Source organism: Elephas maximus, chromosome 6, assembly GCF_024166365.1.
Source record: "Elephas maximus indicus isolate mEleMax1 chromosome 6, mEleMax1 primary haplotype, whole genome shotgun sequence".
Lineage (NCBI taxonomy): Eukaryota > Metazoa > Chordata > Mammalia > Proboscidea > Elephantidae > Elephas > Elephas maximus.
The window spans coordinates 75,878,519-75,898,376 of record NC_064824.1 but is presented as its reverse complement, the minus strand read 5'-3'; the positions used below and the strand labels follow the sequence as shown (position 1 = coordinate 75,898,376).

General features: G+C 39.3%; 1 protein-coding gene across 1 annotated transcript in view; it reads left to right on the top strand.

Moving 5' to 3' along the window:
* Nucleotides 1–19,858, top strand: part of PDE11A (phosphodiesterase 11A) — a 600,047-nt gene that overhangs the window by 549,801 nt on the left and 30,388 nt on the right. The window lies entirely within an intron of this gene.

The following is a 19,858-nucleotide window of genomic DNA, read 5'->3' as shown; positions in this document are numbered from 1 at the left end:
TTCCAGGGTATGTATGTTTCTGAGGATTCAGATTGATTTTATCTTTTCTCACATTTCTGACCCTGGAAAGTTTGTACTAGGAGGTCCAGAGGCCTGAGTTCTCCACCACCTTCTAGCACATAATCTCGCTGGGCCATAACTCCCTCATCTATGAATCAAGGCTACTAATATTTTATCTCAGCATTTCCCAAACTGTGCCTCATGAAACACAAGAACCTAGCTCTAGCCTGGCAGATATCGAGCAAACAAACAAAACCTTTTGCCTTCGAATCCAACTCACAGTGACCCTATATGACAGAGAAGAACTGCCCCATAGGGTTTCCAAGGCTGTATATCTTTATGGAAGTAGACTGCCACACCTTTCTTCCGTGGAGCAGCTGGTGGGTTCAAACCACTACCTTTCAGTTAGCAGCTGAGCACTTAACCACTGTGCCACGAGGGCTCCTAAGTCTAATAGATACCCCTTCAAAAAGAGTTTCCTGGTCCAACAACTAAGAAACCTCTTGTGCACATTAAAATACTGAAGACTTGATGAAGTCCTACAGGAAAAAACATGTTTAACCTTGACTGACTCTAAGTTTCTCAAACATGTTTGGCCATGGAAATCTTTCTCTCTTTTTTTTTTTTTTTTTGTTAATTTTACTTTTATTGATAGCAGGTGAGACATGAAGGTTCTATGAAACATGGGTTTCTGCTCTGACCCCATGGTCTGGGCCAGAAGGTTTTGTGAAGCATCTTCCATCTTAAACCCTTGTGGCATAGTGGTTAAGAGCTACGGCTGCCAACCGAAAGGTCAGCAGTTCTAATCCACTAGCTGCTCTTTGGAAACTGTATGGGGCAGTTCTATTCAGTCCTATAGGGTCTCTGTGAGTTGGAATCCACTTGACAGCAATGGGTCTGGTTTGGTTTTTGGTTTTCCATCTTAAAAGTTTGTCACTGTCTGAGGTGCGTGTGACAAATCCAAACTGCTGGATTCTGAGGGAGATACACTACTGATTCCTAGGGCTGCTGCCCGGTGTGCAGGACTCGGCTCCTGGCAAGGCCACAGGAGTGGGCGCTAAACTGTTCACGCTACTTTTTGAGACAGATTAGGGCAGGCATCAGTTAATACTAAGAGTTTAGTGTGCACTGGCTTTTAATTCTGTTTCTAAGCATTTGCTTTCATGTGTAAAACCTGACGAGTTCTTTACCCCCCACCTAGCTCAATCAGACTGAGCTTCTTTTCTAGCTTAAGTGAGAAACACATGCAGGGAAAGCAGAACCTCTTTAGTTTCTCACTCTGTGTAACTCCATTGAAAACACAGTATTGTTTTTTAAGGACTTCACAACCATTAAGTTTCAAGCTTATCTACCACTTAGTTTTCAGCACTTTTAGGAGCTGTGGAGCCCTGTCGCATTACCCTAGAAGAGAGAAAAAATAAAAAAGATCTAGAATACTGTCTTGAAGATGGAAGTGTAATTTTCCTAATGACAAGAAATAACAAAAGTAAATTCATTTAGTTTTATATAATCCATTGCATAAGTAATAGTATAAAATCAACCAAATAAAGTATTAGTCCAAAACAGATTATTCTGATTATAAATGGAGAGTGATGTTCTTTTATTTAATAGTGAAAGCTCAGGTGAAAAAACTAAAAAATGATGTGCACTTATGAGGGAATGTTCAACTCTCTTTTCCTCCTGCCTCCTCCCACTGTCACTACCCTGATATCTGTGAATAAGCTAAACCTCCATGTGTAAAGGCCACAGCTGTTGCGTCAGGGATATCTTGCTCTGCTAAATTGACCTTGACTACCCACATTGAATTATTTTTTAATGTTTTTCAGTTTTCTGTGCACACTTAGCCAATAAATGAGATGAGTAAATTATTCTTGCAATTAATAAATTCTTTTTATTGTTGGTAATGCTTAGGAGATTGAAGACAGCGTATTTGTGGAGCCGATTAATTTTGGCACTATTCTGCAAAGCCACTTTGGAACAAACCCAAAGTTTACGTACTTTTCCTATGTTATTAGCTATAATACATGCTGGAAGAATTCTCCTGTGCTTTTCCATGTTAATTTAATTTTTTCATTACTAATTCACAATTGCTTGGGCTCATCTTATACTTCCTTTTAAATAGTTTGACATCTTCAGGTTAAAAGGAAGTTACTTGAATTTAAACTTAAAATAAGCAGTTTCCAGAATTTAGGGAGTAATATTGCCACCTCACTTTACATACACCCCAAGTTTTCATGTCTGTTTTTACTGCTTATCTGTGAGGTTAGATACACCTACTGTTTTCATCCACAGGAAGTTAACATATAAAGGTTAAGTGATGCCACCCTCCCAAATCAGAGTTGCATCCTGCTCACACGTGGCCTTGGCTTTGCTGTAGTGGCCCTTCTACTGTCCCACTCCATCTCGGATGGGTATTTCTTCCACCATCTTATTATTTAACTAACCGGAAAAAACCGGAAAGAGTCATGTTATTCTAAAGAAGAATGTTAAAGGAGCTGTTTCCAAAAGCTCATATTTATCCCTACTGCTGTATGGTCTCAACTGACAGAAGATGAAAATCTTGCCCTTTTTGTGAATTTCTTATCATCACTAATTCTTTAAAAATCTCACGAGATTTATTTGGTAAATTCTTTGCAAGACTTTGAAACCAATATTTCAAAGAGCCGTCAAAGTAAAACTTTGTAGAGTGTGATTTGAAGTAGACTCTCTGAGGGCTTCTATTTTTGCTCTATCTTCATACAGTTGGTTTTTTCCCTCTGTTTAACTAGATAATCTCCCATTAACTCTTAGCCCTCCAGAAATGCAATGGATCAGTCAGTGGACAGGAATTTTAGTGAGAAGATACAAAATCTAAGGTAAATGATGTACCAAGCAAGTAAAGTCACTGAGGGGAAATGTCTGAAGGAACTCAGGTTGTTGCTGAAAGACCCATAATCAGGGATCTGGAAGGATAGGAGGCAAATGGAAGGGTACAGGTGGAAGAAATCCTAAGTATGACTGGTCTGAAACGAAATATAACAACAACAAAAACCTGTTGCCATCAAATTGATTCCAATTCATAGTGACCCTATAGGACAAAGCAGAACTGGCCCATGGGGTTTCCAAGGCTATAATCTTTAGGAAGCAGACTGCCACATCTTTCTTCTAAAGAGCAGCTGGTAGGTTCGAACCACCGACTTCCCGGTGAACAACTGAGAGCTTTAACTGCGGTGCCACCAGTTGTCATTGTTAGGTGCCGTTAAGTTGGCTCTGACTCATAGCAACCCTATGCATAACAGAACGAAACACTGCCCGGTCCTGCGGCTTCCTTAAAATCGTTAGTATGCTTGAGCTCATTGTTGCAGCCACTGTGTCAATCCACCTCGTTGAGGGTCTTCCTCTTTTCCGCTGACCCTGTACTTTGCCAAGCATGATGTCCTTCTCCAGGGACTGATCCCTCCTAACAAAATGTCCAAAGTATGTAAGATGCAGTCTTGCCATCCTTGCTTATGGAAATGAAATATAAAAGGTAAGAATTCAGTTTGGCCTTGCTAAGTCAGTCTGAGGATATGACAAATAATCCAAAATAATGCACTTGAGACAAAGAATGCCTCCTTTAATGTCTTATCTGCCATTTAGTTTTCAGCACTTCTAGGAATAATAATATTTGACCCCAAAGTGAGGCATGTCTAGGTGGCAAGAAACTTCATGTAGAAAACTAAAAACCAAACCCGTTGCCATCGAGTAGTTTCTGACTCATAGCAACCCTATAGAACAGAGTAGAACTGCCCCCATGGAGTTTCTAAGGAGCACCTGGTAGATTTGAAACGCCAGCCTTTTGGTTAGCAGCTGTACCTCTTAACCACTACACCACTAGGGTTTCCACTTCATCTGGAGCCTGAGGCAAATGGATACTTGTATGTTGTTATCTGCTGCAGCCTCACCCCCGACTCATGGTAACTCCATGCACAACAGAATAAACCACTGCCTGATCCTGTGCCAACCCCATGATTGGTTGGGGATTGGACCGTTGTGATCCACAGGGTTTTCATTGGCTGATTAGAGAGCTAGAATCTCCTTGCAGGTGGAGCAGTGTGGAGAGATGGAGTCTAGAAAGAGCAGATGCTAACCAAGGGCATGCCACAGTTGGAGGATGCTGGGTACAGTAGTAGAACAGACTGTGAGTCTGGTAGAGGAGGGTGGAGATACAGCTGGGCAGTAGATACAAATACAGTTTAGTGCAGCCTTTTTGTTTCATTGGCTTTCAGTGGGTGTTATGGATTGAATTGTGTCCACCAAAAACATATGTTGTAAATCCTAACCTCTATGCCTGTGGTTATAATCCCATTTGGGAATGGATTGTCTTTGTTAGGTTAATGAAACAGGATTAGTGTAAGGTGTATTTTGAGTCAATCTCTTTTGAGATATAAAAGAGATTAAACAAGCAAGCAGAGGAGAGATGGGATAAGACAGATGCCAAGACACATGAAGATTTCCAAGAAACCGGGAAGAAGAAGCTGAGGAGACAAGGACCTTCCTACAGAGCCAATAGAGAGAGAAAGCCTTCCCCTAGAGCTCGCACCCTGAATTCGAACTTCTAGCCTTCAAAACTATGAGAAAATTAATTTCTATTTGCTAAAGCCACTCACCCATTTATGGTATATCTATTATAGCAGCATTAGCTAACTAATACAGTGGGTAATTCAGTTTTACTTCATGGATTTAAAGTGTTGTGCTTGTTAAATATCAAAATAGATCAGGCACTTTCTACTTGTGCTCCAGTTTGCAGAGTTGTATCTCTTCTCCAAGCTAAGGGTAAAGATTCCTGCTATTCAGAGGTGCCTGAAGGGCTACTTGTGTGCCTAGATGAGAACTCACATAAAGTACACTGGTGCATTTTGGATGCCCATTGCATTTAAAATTGAAACTCTTAACTCTGGGACAACTTCAATTTCCATTACTTTGTGACTATGTTGAGGGAAAACGATGAGGAACACTCTGCCCCCCCCAAAAAAAAAATCTATTCCTTGGGAAGTTACCTAAGTCATACAGTAATTGACTGATAAGTTTCACAGAAAATATTTAAAGAAAGCAGAAAAAGTGATTTATGGGCCCTCTTTATCACATGTATTGTGAATGAGAGGCTAACTGGTTCTATTTCAAGTGGAGAAAGAGAGCAATTACTTGTCGCATTTATTTAGCTCTCACAACGTGCCAGGTGGGAAGGGAGCATGCCGAGAACAGTCCTAGATCCATAAATAGTTATATCACAGGGAGACATGACATGTTTATACACTCATTCCTCACTCATCGACACGGTTAGTTTCCAAAGACCAGGTTGTAATGTGAAAATTGGCATTATGTGAAAATGGAGGATGACCACATCAGATCACAAAATACAGGATGAGTACTTCATTACATAACTGCCAAGTTACATCATTACATAACCGACAAATTACATCATTACATAACTGACAAACCACTGAGAATCATGGCACAGCCAAGTTGACACATAACCTTAACCATCACAGACAGCATTACTCTCACCTAGTACCTTGACGGTCATTACTGCCAGAAGTATATCATTAATGTGCAAGTAGTCAGATAGTAGATTTTTTACTATTGTAAATGTGAAATGTTGGGTAACAAGATAGTCGATAAGTGAGGAGTAGGTATGTGAGGATATAATTCTGTGGAAATTGCCTAGCTTCTTAATCTTATAACTCCACATTTTTCTTTCAAAAAAAAAGAAAGAAAATCGTGCTAATAGGCAGAAGTCATGATTTATCTGTGACAGCATTTTAATCAGGAAGCATATAGGAAGCCAAGAGTGGGCAGGGAAGCATCAAAGCGTGTTCCCCAAGAGAAGACTAAAGCCGGGATGGTTAGCTCTGTCCTAGCAGGGTATCTCAGAGGAACACATTGACATCTGATTCCCCTGCTTTCTGCTGTCTTTGCACCCTGCTGGGGATTCATTAGCCTGCTGCTTAACGTCTTTGGAGGAAAAAAAAAAGAAGAAGAAAGAAAGAAAAAAAGATACCATCAAACGTTGAAGTCATTGCCGTACCAGCCTTAGGGATAAACAGAAAACCCGGTGTCACAGTAACATACTGAGCTGCTTTTTGCAATAGCAAGCTAAATTTTTGCCCTTTATTTCTATGCCCAACTTAATTGAACCTCAATATACTTAAAATTTCAATAATGCACAGAGGTGTTGTAAATTGTCTGTTTGTTATGGATTGAGAAATTTAATTTTTATTATCCACATTTTCAGGTTTTCAGCTCATCCCAAACTGGCGGTGACTTTGGAGTGAATTTACTTACAGATAAAGCAAAAGGGCTTGACTGGCCTGGGCAATGTCTAGCTAGAATAATTCTCTGTCTCTATTAAGAGAAGGGAAGCTTCAGCCAAGAGTGTTGCTTCTTTATAAAAACGTCGTAGGGTAGTACTTCTGCAACAGGAAGTACTTCTGATATTAAGATTACCGTAACCTTTGACTTTTTTTTCTGCCTGCAGTTGCAGGGGTTGTTTTAGAAAATACATTAATTAATATGCTCTTAAGAAATATAAAAGAAAAAAAAAAAAAAGGTAAAACCTGTTGCCATCGAATCAATTCCAACTCATAGCAGCCCTATAGGACAGAGTAGAACTGCCCTATAGGGTTTCCAAGGAGTGGTTGGTGGATTCAAACTGCCAACCTTTTGGTTAGCAGCTGTGCTCTTAACCACTGCTCCACCAGAGCTCAAAAAAACCTTTTAAAATATACTTGAAATTATATATAGTGGGAATCAAAAACTGATAAACTGGAAAAGAGGATGCAAGGTGCTATTCCAGGACTGTTTCTGTAGATATCAATTAAAAGTACTTTAAAAACTACTCAGTGTTTTCCCAAATGGATCATTTCCCGTGTCCAATTTAAAAAATCAAACAAGTTACGAGCATAACATCATCTCCTCTTAAAAAAGCCTACAAGGAATGGAATGTGGGCATGGAGAGGAACAGCTTCATCAGACATTTAAAATAAAACAAAAAGGACACCACCCAAATCAGTTTTCTATGTTTTTCTCTTCTACACTTAGTGTTCTTGTGGCTGAGAGGCAGAGATAGTTGGGGTTGATTTCTGTACTTGTCTTTGTAAAGGGAGGACATGTATGGAGTGACACCATCCATAACTCAAAAAATTTAAAAAGTAAAGAGAGAGGGAATATAATTTCCTATATTCTGTACAATTGATCTATCTTGCTTACCCTTCTCCTGGTAATCAAAGGGGGATCAGGGGCTGGTAGTTAAACTTGACAATTACAGTACCTTGATCTTCTCTGGTTAAAACAGGTCTTTGGGGGAACTCAACTTTGAATTGCTCCCAATTAGAGCCATACCTTCTCCCTAGCCAGCATTTAGGTGCCGGGGGCCCCAACTATCATGGTGACCTCACAACTGTTGTAACCATGAGGGAGAAGGACCCCTGGTCCACACACTGCCTACTGCATCTTACTGGGCTCACTGAGAGATGGCTGGTCAGGATTCTGGGTGGCCTCTGTGTGACTGTGAGTATGGGTATGATGAGCACTGTGTGTTGGCCATGGCCACTAGCCCTAGCTACTGATATCCATGGTCCTTGTAGCCTCTGGTGGCAAACCCTCGCTTCTCCAACACCACCAGCTTCCTGGTCAATTCTAGTCTACTGGTTCTCTTGGCATTTGCTCAGCCCCTTTGGGGCACTCATGAACTCCCAACTACTTTCTCCTCACCCTGCTGTCCACATACCTTCCTTGTCCTTTCTAATATGCTCCCTGGTAGTGCCAGGTTGCTCTGTGAAATTTCTATCATTTTCCTGAATTAATCTTTAAGATTCAAGAGACAAGCTCCTTCTCCCCATCCCCAGGGTTTGACCTCATGGAGCCTGGAGCCAGGAAGTCACTTCTGGCCATTCACTTCTTGCTCTTGCTCTCACTCTTGTTTTTGCTCTCAACTCCCCTTCCTCTTTCCTGTGCTCTTTTCCCTTCCCTTCCCTCTCTCTCTCTCTCACACACACACACACACACACACACACCCTACCACTCAACAGTGGAAAGTTTTATCATTTCTTTTCCTTGTCTGATGGGAACTATCCTTATATGGTATCGTCTGTGCTCTCCATGCTAGAGCTTGTAGTAAAACTTGGTAATTTGACTTATCCAGGCTTGACTCTTAATAGGTGTCATTGATTGAATTGTGTCCCCCCAAAATATGTGTCAACTTGGTTAAGTCGTGACTCCCAGTATTGTGTTGTCCCCCATTTTGGAATTGATATAATTTTCCTATAGGTTGTAAATCCTAATCTCTGCCTCTGGTTAATGAGGCAAGATTCGATTATGTTTAGGAGGATTTAGGGTAGAATGTAACACCCTTGCTCAGGTCACATCTCTGATCCAATGTAAAGGGAATTTCCCTGGGGTATGGCCTGCGCTGCCTTTTATCTTAAAAGAGGTAAAAGGGAAGGGAAGCGAGCAGAGAGAGGGAGACCCCATACCACCAAGAAAGCAGTACCAGGAGCAGAGTGCGTCCTTTGGTCCTGAGATTCCCATGTGGAGAAGCTCCTAGTCCAGGGGAAGACTGATGATAAGGACCTTCTTCCAGAGCCAACAGAGAGAGAAAGCTTTCCCCTGGAGCTGATACCTTGAATTTGGACTCGTAGCCTCCTAGACTATGAGAGAATACATTTCTCTTTGTTGAAGCCATCCACTTGTGATATTTCCATTATAGCAGCACTGAATGACCAAAACAATAGGTAAAGAAGAGTTCTGGAATTTAGAAATCCCCTTTCTTACCACACAAAGTTGGCATTTGGGGTTATTCTCTCATAACTGAATAATGACAGCTCGATGTTTCTAGCTGGATCTACATTTGCTTGAAGGAGGGAAGCCCATCATACCAATGGTGAAAAGCCACAGGCATCACAATTCAAGCAGAACAAAAAATACATTGGTTTAATGTTGTTGTATGCTGTCGAATCGATTCTGACTCATAGCCACCCTATATGACAGAGTAGAACTGCCCCTTAGGATTTCCCATCTTTATGGGAGCCGATTGGCGGGTCTTTTCTCCCTTGGAGCAGCTGGTGGGTTCAAACCATCGTCCTTTTGGTTAGTAGCTGATTGCTTAGCCATTGCATCACCAGAGTTCCTTATTGGTTTAATATTTTCAAAATATTGTCCTTGTTACATATAAACCAAAAAAACCAAACCTGTTGCCATCAAGTCAATTCTGACTCATAGCGACTGTATAGGAGAGAGTAGGACTGCCCCATAGGGTTTCCAAGGAGCACCTGGTGGATTTGAACTGCTGACCTTTTGGTTAGCAGCTGTAGGCTCTTAACCACTATGCCACCAGGGTTTCCTTGTTACATATACCATACCCAAATACAAGTACTAATGGTAAAGCCTGTTTACTTCAAAAATATTCCATGTACTATTAGTCAAATATGAATGCAAGGGAAATATAAACATTCAAAAGTATCAGTTGTATATAGTTTATAGCTCCCTCACTATAGTCTTCCAAAATTTGCCAAAATGATCTTCCTAAAAATAATTTTTTTTTTTTTTTAAGTCTGATCATGGCATCCCTCTCCCTTCCAGATTCCTTGATTTAGCATTCAAGGGCCTCATCATTCTGAGTTCTCCCCCCTACCACTTATCTCCTGTTATCCTACCCACACCCCACCAAGGCACTCTTTGTTTAAAAAGCATAGGACTCACTGCCCATGCCTTTGTCCATGTCTGTGCTGATGCTTCCTGCTGTCTCCTTTCTGCCTGGAAGGTGTCAGCCCAAACTGCTCCCTCCTCTGGAAAAGCTTTTCTCCACCTCAACATTTCCATGACACTCTATCAATGCCTTCAGAATCACGGGAACACTCTGTATCATGATTACTTGTCTCTCTTCCCCATTAGGCTAGTTTCTTGGGACCATCGTATTCCTGGCACCTAGCACAGCACCTAGCACCTTAGAACTGCTCAGTGTTTGTCGAATACATGGATGAAGGAACAGAAGAATGAATGATGGGATGCAGTACCAGAGAATTAATTATAAGCAGTGGAATGTATGAAGTAAGATTATAATGTCGCTTTAAATTATCATCCATAAATATATAAAGCCTTTCATCAGAGTAGGCACTGTTATATTCTTGCCCATAATCTAAAGTATATGGCCTATGATATCTCTTTAGAAAGTGGTTTGGTTCTCATTGTGGTTGAATTGGCCCTTAATTCTTACGTAAAGGACCCATTTGTTATAGCCGTGAGTTTTTCAGGGATTTGACTTTTTCATCTAAGAAATACATTAAACTTCCTTTTACCTACCATTGGCAGAAAATGTAGTCTTCTAGTTATTTTAATATTCGAGTTAATAAAGAACTAGGACATATCATGCATCAGTTACAATTTCAAGAAAATATAATTCAATAGAACATAGTAAATTTATTAGGATTAAAATGTCATCTTTCTTTGATTTCAGAAGACTTTTTAGATCCTACAGTGCCTAAACAGTTGTTGATATAAACATCAAATTATAATGTGCTATGTGGGGTGAAGTGCTAAATAGCAGAGAGGCCTCACTAATAGAAGAGCATTTACGTTCATGTCACTTCCTGTATCGCGTGTGATATGTGGCAGGTGAGAGATTCTCCTGCCCTTGGCTACATCGTGGAGTTCTTCCTAAATACATTATGTGCCAGGATGTTTGATTTTATACAGAGCTTTCCACCTCCAAAAAGGAGTATGGCTTGATAAAACAACCAGCTCTATGTACATTTTCTTATAAAGAAAATGGACTTTATTTTATTATTTAATGTAACTGAAAAACATGTTTTTTATACAGTAGTACTTAATCTGGAGCCCTGGCGGTGGAGTGGTTAAGTGTTCAGCTGCTAACTGAAAGGTCAGCAGCTCCTTGGGAACCCTCTGGGGCAGTTCTACTCTGTCCCATAAGGTCGCTGTGAATCGGAATCAACTCGACAGCAACAGGTTTGATTTTGGGCTTTTTTAGTATTTAATCTATTCCTATTTGTATGTATTTCATCAGTTCAAAACTGCCATCACAAATCTGTATTAAGATGCTGGAATCTGGTGAAAAAATTATAGTACATTCCCTGATAAGACTGTCAAGGGTAAATATTTTAAGATAAGATCTTCAATTTCTTTTGTTTTTAATCCAGCTGACCGGCATAAATAATTCTTTTTAAAAGTGTTTCTGCTGTGGTATCATGAAGCTAAAAATCACTTAACCCCAAGATATCCAAGGTTTGGAATGTTGTCTTTTATTAAGTTACATGCCAGTTCACCTAGAAAGCATATTTTAAAAACTGGTTTATCTCTTCTTCTGGGCCCTATCTCCTTTGTCTTTAGCAGAGAGAGAAAGGAAGAAAGAAAGAAAAAAGGGAGGGAGGGAGGGAATTGCATTTTTCCCCAGAAAATGAATCAAGAACTCTTAAACATTGTTGTTTTGAACTATGCACGCCTCTCCAAAATATCTTGTAATGTTTATTTGGAGGGTCGGCATTGTTTGAGCTCCTGGGAGGTAAGGCATGCGATAAACATGAAATATTCTTATTATGCTTTTGCCAAACAGACTCTTCTGTACTATTCTAAATGTTTCCTAAGAGAATTCAAGGAGGCACTATCTGCATCCTTGGTTATCACTACTGTTATGTTTAATTATCGTAGCCACATCCTTATAACTAGAAAATATAAATGTAAATAAATCTCCCAAAGCACACTGCCCCATCTTAGTGAGCAGGTCCTATGTGGCAATGTGATCAGAGAGGACCAGGTGCTCAGCCTCATGCACCAACCAACATGGGCAGCTCAGCAGTTGAGTCTGTTAGCCAGTCTTAAATGAAATTGAAGACGTCTATCAGACTTTTTTTTTTTTTTATCAGACTGAGATTTTGGAAGAGAAGGCTCAGACTGAGATTTTTGAAGAGAAGGCTAGTGTTAGAGTCGTACAGATACAAGGGTAGCCTTACACATACTTTTTCAATAAGCAAACAATGGATACTGACTGTATTGGCCACTGGAGAAAGGCTTAAATTTTAAAATTTGTAAAGTGCTTTTACATATACAACCCTAACTCTGTGAAGGAAGAACATACTTAATTTTATTTTGGATCCGATACTGCATAATGGCCTAATTTTTATAGATGAGGAAACTGAAGCCTAAAGAAGCTAATGGACTTAATTACCATGAAGCAACTATACACAGCAGAGCCAGAATTTTGAAACCACATTCTCTCAGTCTTTCTCTGCTGTACTGCCCTGAGGAAGTGAAAGTGATTCCATGTTGTCCAGCAGTACTCTACCTTTGTATGCCTCCCATTTACAGAATAAAACTCTGAACCCTTCAGAGGGGAAGATACAGAGACCTGAGTACAGATTCCACAGGAGAGATTCCTAGAGGACCGCGTGGGCTGATGGATTCTGTTAAGCTATTCTGTTACTATACGAAGCTTTCTCAGAAATATTTTGTGTCAAGTTGTCCTTGATCTAGTATTTTCGCCTATAAAGTGGGTTGATGTTACCAGTTAGAGATGGTGAATTGACCTTACTTATTTATCTCCTCATCCTTCTGGCAAGCCCATTAATACAATAACAAAGGATTTTTTTTTAAGAGATAGAAACTCACAAAGACCACAGAATATGAGAGGAGATGAGCAGCGAATAAAAGCTATCCTCAAATATTGGAAACTGGGAAGCAGATGAAACAAAGGGAGTGACATCCTTCTTGTCTTTGAATTCATGTGTCATCTGAGGTCTTAGTTCTGAGGATGATGTGAACAGCTGAAAAATCTAAGTAGGAAGGAAGAAAAAGAGAAGCAGAGACATACAGAGAAGATAGAGAAAGGAGATCTAAGACGAGACAATAAGGGCTGAGTGTTGTTATAAGTGTTCTTCCCATCTGCCCTCCACACTCCCAAAACCTACAGCTTTCTCAGCTTTCTTCTTCACCACTGGCTGGTAGGTTTGACTGCAAGTAGCTTCACTGTGCTACATTTGTAATCTCTTTGGATTTACAAAGTGACTTTCTTCTTGGAACAAATCGAATTGATGATAGTTAATATCAACCCTTTTAAGAGCCTGAATCAAAGAAGATAATATATGTGTCAATGCTTTGGAAAGGGTAAATATTCAACAATAAAGTCCTCAATACGAGTAAGTTACTGTTATTCTCAACAACATCATCTTTAAGCCTCAGTATCCTCTGCTATGAATTCAGATAAGGGTTGCCAACCTGCCTGTCTCACTGAGATGCGTTGAGTCTATAACGTCTATTCAACATTTACTATGTGCCAGGCTAGGACTTTTCAAGCATTATCTGATTTAATTCTCTTAGCAATACTGAGTTAGGTGTTACTGTTATCCTCGTCTCAGATGTGAAAAGAGTCTAGAATTTCTGAACTTGCCCAAGAGTACATAGTTAGTAAATGGCAGGACTTAGATTCTTTCTGCCTTCAAAGCTGGGGCTCCTAACTGGTACAACTTAGCGTCGCCTGAGATGATGTGTGTGTGGGCATTAGTGTTATACAAACCTCATATCCTGATTGGGTCATTTAAACAGAAGCTACATACTGTTGTAATACTGAAATTACTTGCAGATCATCTGTAAAGAAGGAAACAAACCCTGAAAGGTCGCTTGTGACCCCACTTACAGTGGCAGAGCTGGGTTTAGAACCCAAAACTTTTGACTTTGCATTTAGGGTTTTTCCCAATAAACTCTACTGTCTGTATAGAGAGGATTTAAAGCATATTATCTCCAGGTTTTCAAAGCTACCCTGAAAGAAAGTATTAAAAAAGGAAATCCATATGAGTGGCAATGCAGGTTTCGAATAAGTAGAAAGCAGAATTAACCAGAGAGTGTTTTGAAGGACAGCATGGTGAACCAAGATGCCTCTGAGAACGGGGGAAATGGAATGAAAAGTCAGCAAACAAGGTAGAAAAGACAGCCCTGAGCGGGCCTGAGAAACTGAACAGAAAATCTGAAAGAAGATAAATGGATAATTTAACAGCCATTCAGTTTTTAAGAAAGACAAAGAACAAGCTACACTGCATCAGAAAAGGACGAGAAATGATGATGGATGGGGTCCTTCAAATGAGTGGTGAACACAACAGAATCACAGTTGCCTGCAGAATTCCCAGCTGAGGGCAAATTTGAGGAACTAAATAAGGATATGAGACTGATACCGATTGAAGAGTTTTTCAAATTCTATTTAATGGCCAGGCAGGGGACATTGATCGCTTTTCAGAGGAAATGTTGAGAAGCAATGAGGTAGTCGGCCCTTATTTGTGATGTGGATGGGCAAGTGGAGGGAGGCGGAGGATGTGTGTTTATATACAGCATCACCTCAGCATACATTGAGGTATTAAAATAATTTTTGAATTATGGAGGTAAAGCACTAATTATTTTGATCTTTGTGAAATAAGCATGTCTCTTTTTTACCCTTATACTCTTAAGCCTTCTTTAACTATTAACCATCAGGTAACTTATTATTTATGATTGTAACACATGACCAAAGATCGCTAGTTTCTTTTTCAGTTCATGTTAGATGTTTAAATAAGATATTTTATTGTTAAATAGTTCATAACACACACAGTACAAAATTCAGAAAGTGTGAAAGGGACAAAAAAGATTAGAGAAAAGTGATCCTCCTCACACTCCTGTCCCCCAGTCACCCAGTTCCTCTCCTTAGGAGCACCCACTTTCTTGTCTGTACTTCCGTAGATACTCTATGTATATAGAAGCACAAATACAGTGTGAATGTGTGTGTCTATGTATACATATGTACATGTATACATATATACACATACACACACACATATATATATATACACATATAAGGAGTTCCTAGGTGGCACAAGGGAGCACTAGTGGCACAGTGGTTAAGTGCTCGGCTGCTAAACAAAAGGTCAGTGGTTTGAACCCACCAGCTGCTCTGTGGGAAAAAGATGTGGTGATCTGCTTCTGTAAAGATTGAAGCCTTGGAAACCCCATGGGGCAGTTCTACTCTGTCCTATATGGTTGCTATGAGCTGGAATCTACTAGATGGCAATGTTTGTTTAGTATTTAGGTGGCACAAACAGCTAAGTGCTTAGCTATTAACTGGAAAGTTGGCTATTCGAATCTGCCCAGAGGCACATCAGGAAAAAATCCTGGCAATCTGCTTCCAAAAGATCACAGCCATTGAAAACCCTATAAAGCACAGTTCTACTTTGAAACACATGGGGTCAAAATGAGTCAGAATCAACTCAGGAGCAACTGGCTTAGTTTGCTTTATATAGATATGTATGCCCATAGTATACATCCTGTTCCATACCTTGCTTTTTAACACTAAATATATTTTTGAGATTATTCCTTTTCAGTGTCCATACAGCAGCTGTTTCATTCTTTTTTTTATGGCTGCATAGTATTAGATTATAAGATGAATAAATCATTTAATCCTTTATTGATAGACGCTGATGTTGTTTCTAATGTTTTGCTATTGTAAACGTACAATGAATAATACAATGTGACTACATTCTTTTCACATTTTATCTATAAGACAAATTTCTAGACATGGAATTAATGAGAATTTGGAGTATGGGCATTTGAAATTTTGATATATATTGCCAAATTTCTCTCCATGGAGTTTGGACCAATTTATATTCCTACTAGCAAAGTCTAAGGTATCTGTTTCCCCCACACATTCATCAATAGTGTGTTATAAAACTTCTTGAATTTTGCCAAGTTGATAGGTGCATGTCTTAGTATCTAGTACTGCTATAACAGAAATACCACAAGTGGATGGCTTTAACAAAGAGATCTGGAATATAAGTTATGTGTTTTCCAAAGTATAATAGTAGAACGGGCACAAGGTAGACATTTCTATTACAAATGGATCTGTGGCCCCACCCTTTGAAACCAAGAAGGCACTGTATCCCATGCTCCTTCCAACAGTTCTGCTGATTTTCAAGTTGCTTCAGGGATGATCCTTTTCTTTTCTTGGAGGACAACTGTTGTAGCTCCTTTGGGCTGTTCCTGCCTATAGAATTCCAAGAGGCAGGAAACATCTGTTCCTTTTGTTATTTCTCTGTCTCTTCAGTCTACCACCACTCATCTTTCAGTTTGTTGTACTGTGGTGGCTTGGGTGTTGCTGTGATGCTGGAAGCTACCCCACTGGTATTTCAAACACCAGCAAGATCACCATGGTGGACAGGTTTCAGCAGAACTTACAGACTAGGAAGAAGGACCAGATGGTCTACTTATGGAAAAATTGCCAGTGAAAACCTTATAAACAGCAGCAGAACATTGTCTGATATAGTGCCCAAATATGAGCCCCTCAGATTGGAAGGCACAAAAATATGACTCTGGCAGAGCTGCCTTCTTTAAAGTAGAGTTGAGTTTAATGAGCTTAATGTGGATGGAGTAAAGCTTTCGGGACCTTCATTTGCTGAGGTAGCATGACTCAAAATGAGAAGAATTAGCTGCAAATATCCATTAATAATCAGAACATGGAATGTACAAAGTATGAATCTAGGAAAATTGGAAGTCATCAAAAATGAAATGGAATGCATAAAAATTGATATTCTAGGCATTAGTGAGCTGAAATGGACTGATATGGCCATTTTGAATTGAATATTCAAATGGTCTACTATGCTGGGAATGACAAATTAAAGAGAAATGGCATTGCATTCATTGTCAAAAAGAATATTTCAAGACCTATCCTGAGTACAGCACTGTCAGTGATAGGATAATATCCATACACCTACAAGGAAGACCAGTTGCTATGACTATTATTCAAACTTACTCGTCAACCACTAATGACAAAGAAATTGAAGATTTTTACCAACTTCTGCAATCTGAAATTGTTCAAACATTCAATCAAGATCAAACTGGTCAAACTGGTGATTGGGATGTGAAGGTTAGGAGCAAAGAAGAAGGATCAGTAGATGGAAAATATGGCCTTGGTTATGGAAATGGTTATGGAAATGATGCCAAAGATTTCATAATAGAATTTTTGCAAGACCAATGACTTAGTCCTTGCAAATACTTTTTTTCAACAATGTAAATGGCAACTATACATGTGGACCTCACTGGATGGAATACACGGGAATCAAATCAACTACATCTATGGAAAGAGCCCACGGAGAAGCAGCTCAGTATCATCAGTGAGAACAACGCTAGGGGCCAGCAGCAGAACAGACCATCAATTGCTCATATGCAAGTTCAATTTGAAGCTGAAGAAAATTAGAACAATTCCACAGGAGCCAAAATATGACCTTGAGTATATCCCATCTGAATTTAGAGACCATCTCAAGAATGGATTTGTACATGGAATGCTATTGACTAAGACAAGATGAGTTGTGGGATGACAGCAAGGACATCATACGTGAAGAAAGTAAAAGGTCATTAAACATGGAATACCAATTGAGATATTTCAACAAATGAATGCACTGTGCTGAAGGTGCTCACTAATCTATGCCAAGAAATTTGGAAGACAGCAACCTGACCAACCAAGTGGAAGAGATCCATATTTGCACATATTGCATTGGGCGAATCTGCTGCTGCAAAAGACCTCTTTAAAGTGTTAAAACAAAGATGTCACTTTGAGGAGTAAGGTGTGCCTGACACAAGCCATGATATTTTTAATTGCCTTATATGCATGGGAAAGCTAGACAATGAATAAGGAAGACAGAAGAATTAATGCCTTTGAATTATGGTGTTGACAAAGAATGTTGGATAAACCATGGAGTGCTTTTAACGAACACATCTGTCTTGGAAGAAGTACATCCAGAATGCTCCTTAGAAGCAAGAATGGCAAGATTTCATCTCATGTATTTTGGACATGTTATTAGGAGGGACCAGTCCCTGGAGAAGGACATCATGTTTGTTAAAGTGGAGGCTTGGTGAAAGAGAGGAATACCTTCAATGAAATGAATTCAAACAGTGGCTGCAATGATGGGCTCAAACATAGCAACAATTGTGAGGGTGGCACAGGACCGGGCAGTGTTTCATTTTGTTGTACATAGAGTTACTGTAAGTCAGAACTGACTCGAAGGCACCTAGCAACAACTTCAGTCTAAACTGATGGGTTTTCTGCTTTGGTAGTTGGTTAGATCCATCAGCCACAGGCTTAATCTCTTCAACAAAAGATTGTGTAACCAGGTCCTTGTTGCACATTCTAGTTTGTACAACAGAACTTTCTAAATCTTTAAGTTCTGTTTTCATTTTGCACATTTCATTTTTAAGTTCATCTCTTTCTTCTTGCATTTTACTATAAGCAGCAAGGGGAAGCCATGCAGTCACTTTAAGATCCTGCTTAGAAATCTCATCAACCAGATCTCCAAGCTCATCACTTACAAGTTCGACCTCCACCAAACATTTGAACGTAATTCAAACAGGTTCTTTGCCGCTGCAGGAAAGCGTCACCCTTCTTCCAATGTCCAATCACATATTCATCATTTTCTTTTAAAGCGTCACTAGAAACACATCTTACATGCATATTTCTAGCCACGTTCTGTTGCTGACGCCATATGTTTTCTCTAAGGCAGTAGAGACTTTCTCTATAGCTCCCCTTACTTACTTCTGAGCCTTCACCAGAATTGCCTTTGATGTCCATAATTCTACCAAGCCTTTTCAAGGCAATCTGGGTTTTTACTCTTAAAAACTCAAAACTCTTCTAGCCTCTACCCACTATCCAATTCCAAAACCGCTTCCACATTTTAGGTATCTGTTAGAGAAGCACCCCACTCATCCGGTACCAAATCCTGCTATAGCAGAAATACCACAAGTGGATGCTTTAACAAACAGAATTTTTTTTCTCACGATTTAGGAGACTAGACACCTGAATTCAGAGTACTGGCTCTAGGGGAAGACTTTCTCTGTCTGTGGTCTCTTAAGGAAGGTCCTCATCTTTTCAGCTTCTGCTTCCTGGTTCCTTGGAGATCTCCATGCATCTTGGCATCTATCTTATTCCATCTCTGTCTGTGCTTCCTTGTTTAATCTCTTTTTATATTTCCAAAGAGATTGACTCAAGATACACCCTATACTAATCCTGCCTCATTAACATAACAAGTACAACCCATTCCCAAATGGAATATAACCACAGGCATAGAGGTTGGGATTCACAATGCATGTTTTTGGGAGACATAATTTAATCCCTAACAGTGGGAAATCTATCTTACTGTAGCTTTAAGTTGTATTGTTCATATTATAAATGAGTCTGATCATATTTTTAGTATAAATTTATTTAAGAGCACTTTGTACTTCTTTTTTTCTGCAAACTCTTCCTATTTTTTCCATTGGGCTGGCGTTCGTATTTATTTCTATGAGATCCCTAGATATAAAGAAACTAGATCTTTATCTGTAACCCAAGTGGCAAATATTTTCCATTTGTCATTTATCTTTTCACTTTGTGCAATGCAGAAACATGTTATTTTTACAAATTCATGAATTTTTTTCTTTTATGGCTTCTGGAGTGTCATACTTAGAATGATTTTCCTTCTCCAAAATTATGAAATTTTTAAAAATTCAGAATTTCTTTAATATCTTTTTGTTTCTTTTTTTAATATTTATACCTTTGATTCATCTGGTTTTGTTTGGTGTAAAGCATGAGGTCAGAACCCCTCTTTATTTTTTTGGATGGCTACCCAGTTTTCCTCCCATCAGTTTTTGACTAATTTTTTGCCTTATGATTTGAAATGTCACCTTTATTGTATACTAAATTCCCTTATGAATTTGGCTCAATTTTAAAATTTTTTTATTCTGTTCATTGGCCTGTCTGACCGTTCATAGTATTTTAACTAATATCACTTTATAATATATTTTAACATTTGATACCCTTCTTTTTCAGTATTTTCTAGATATTCTTGGT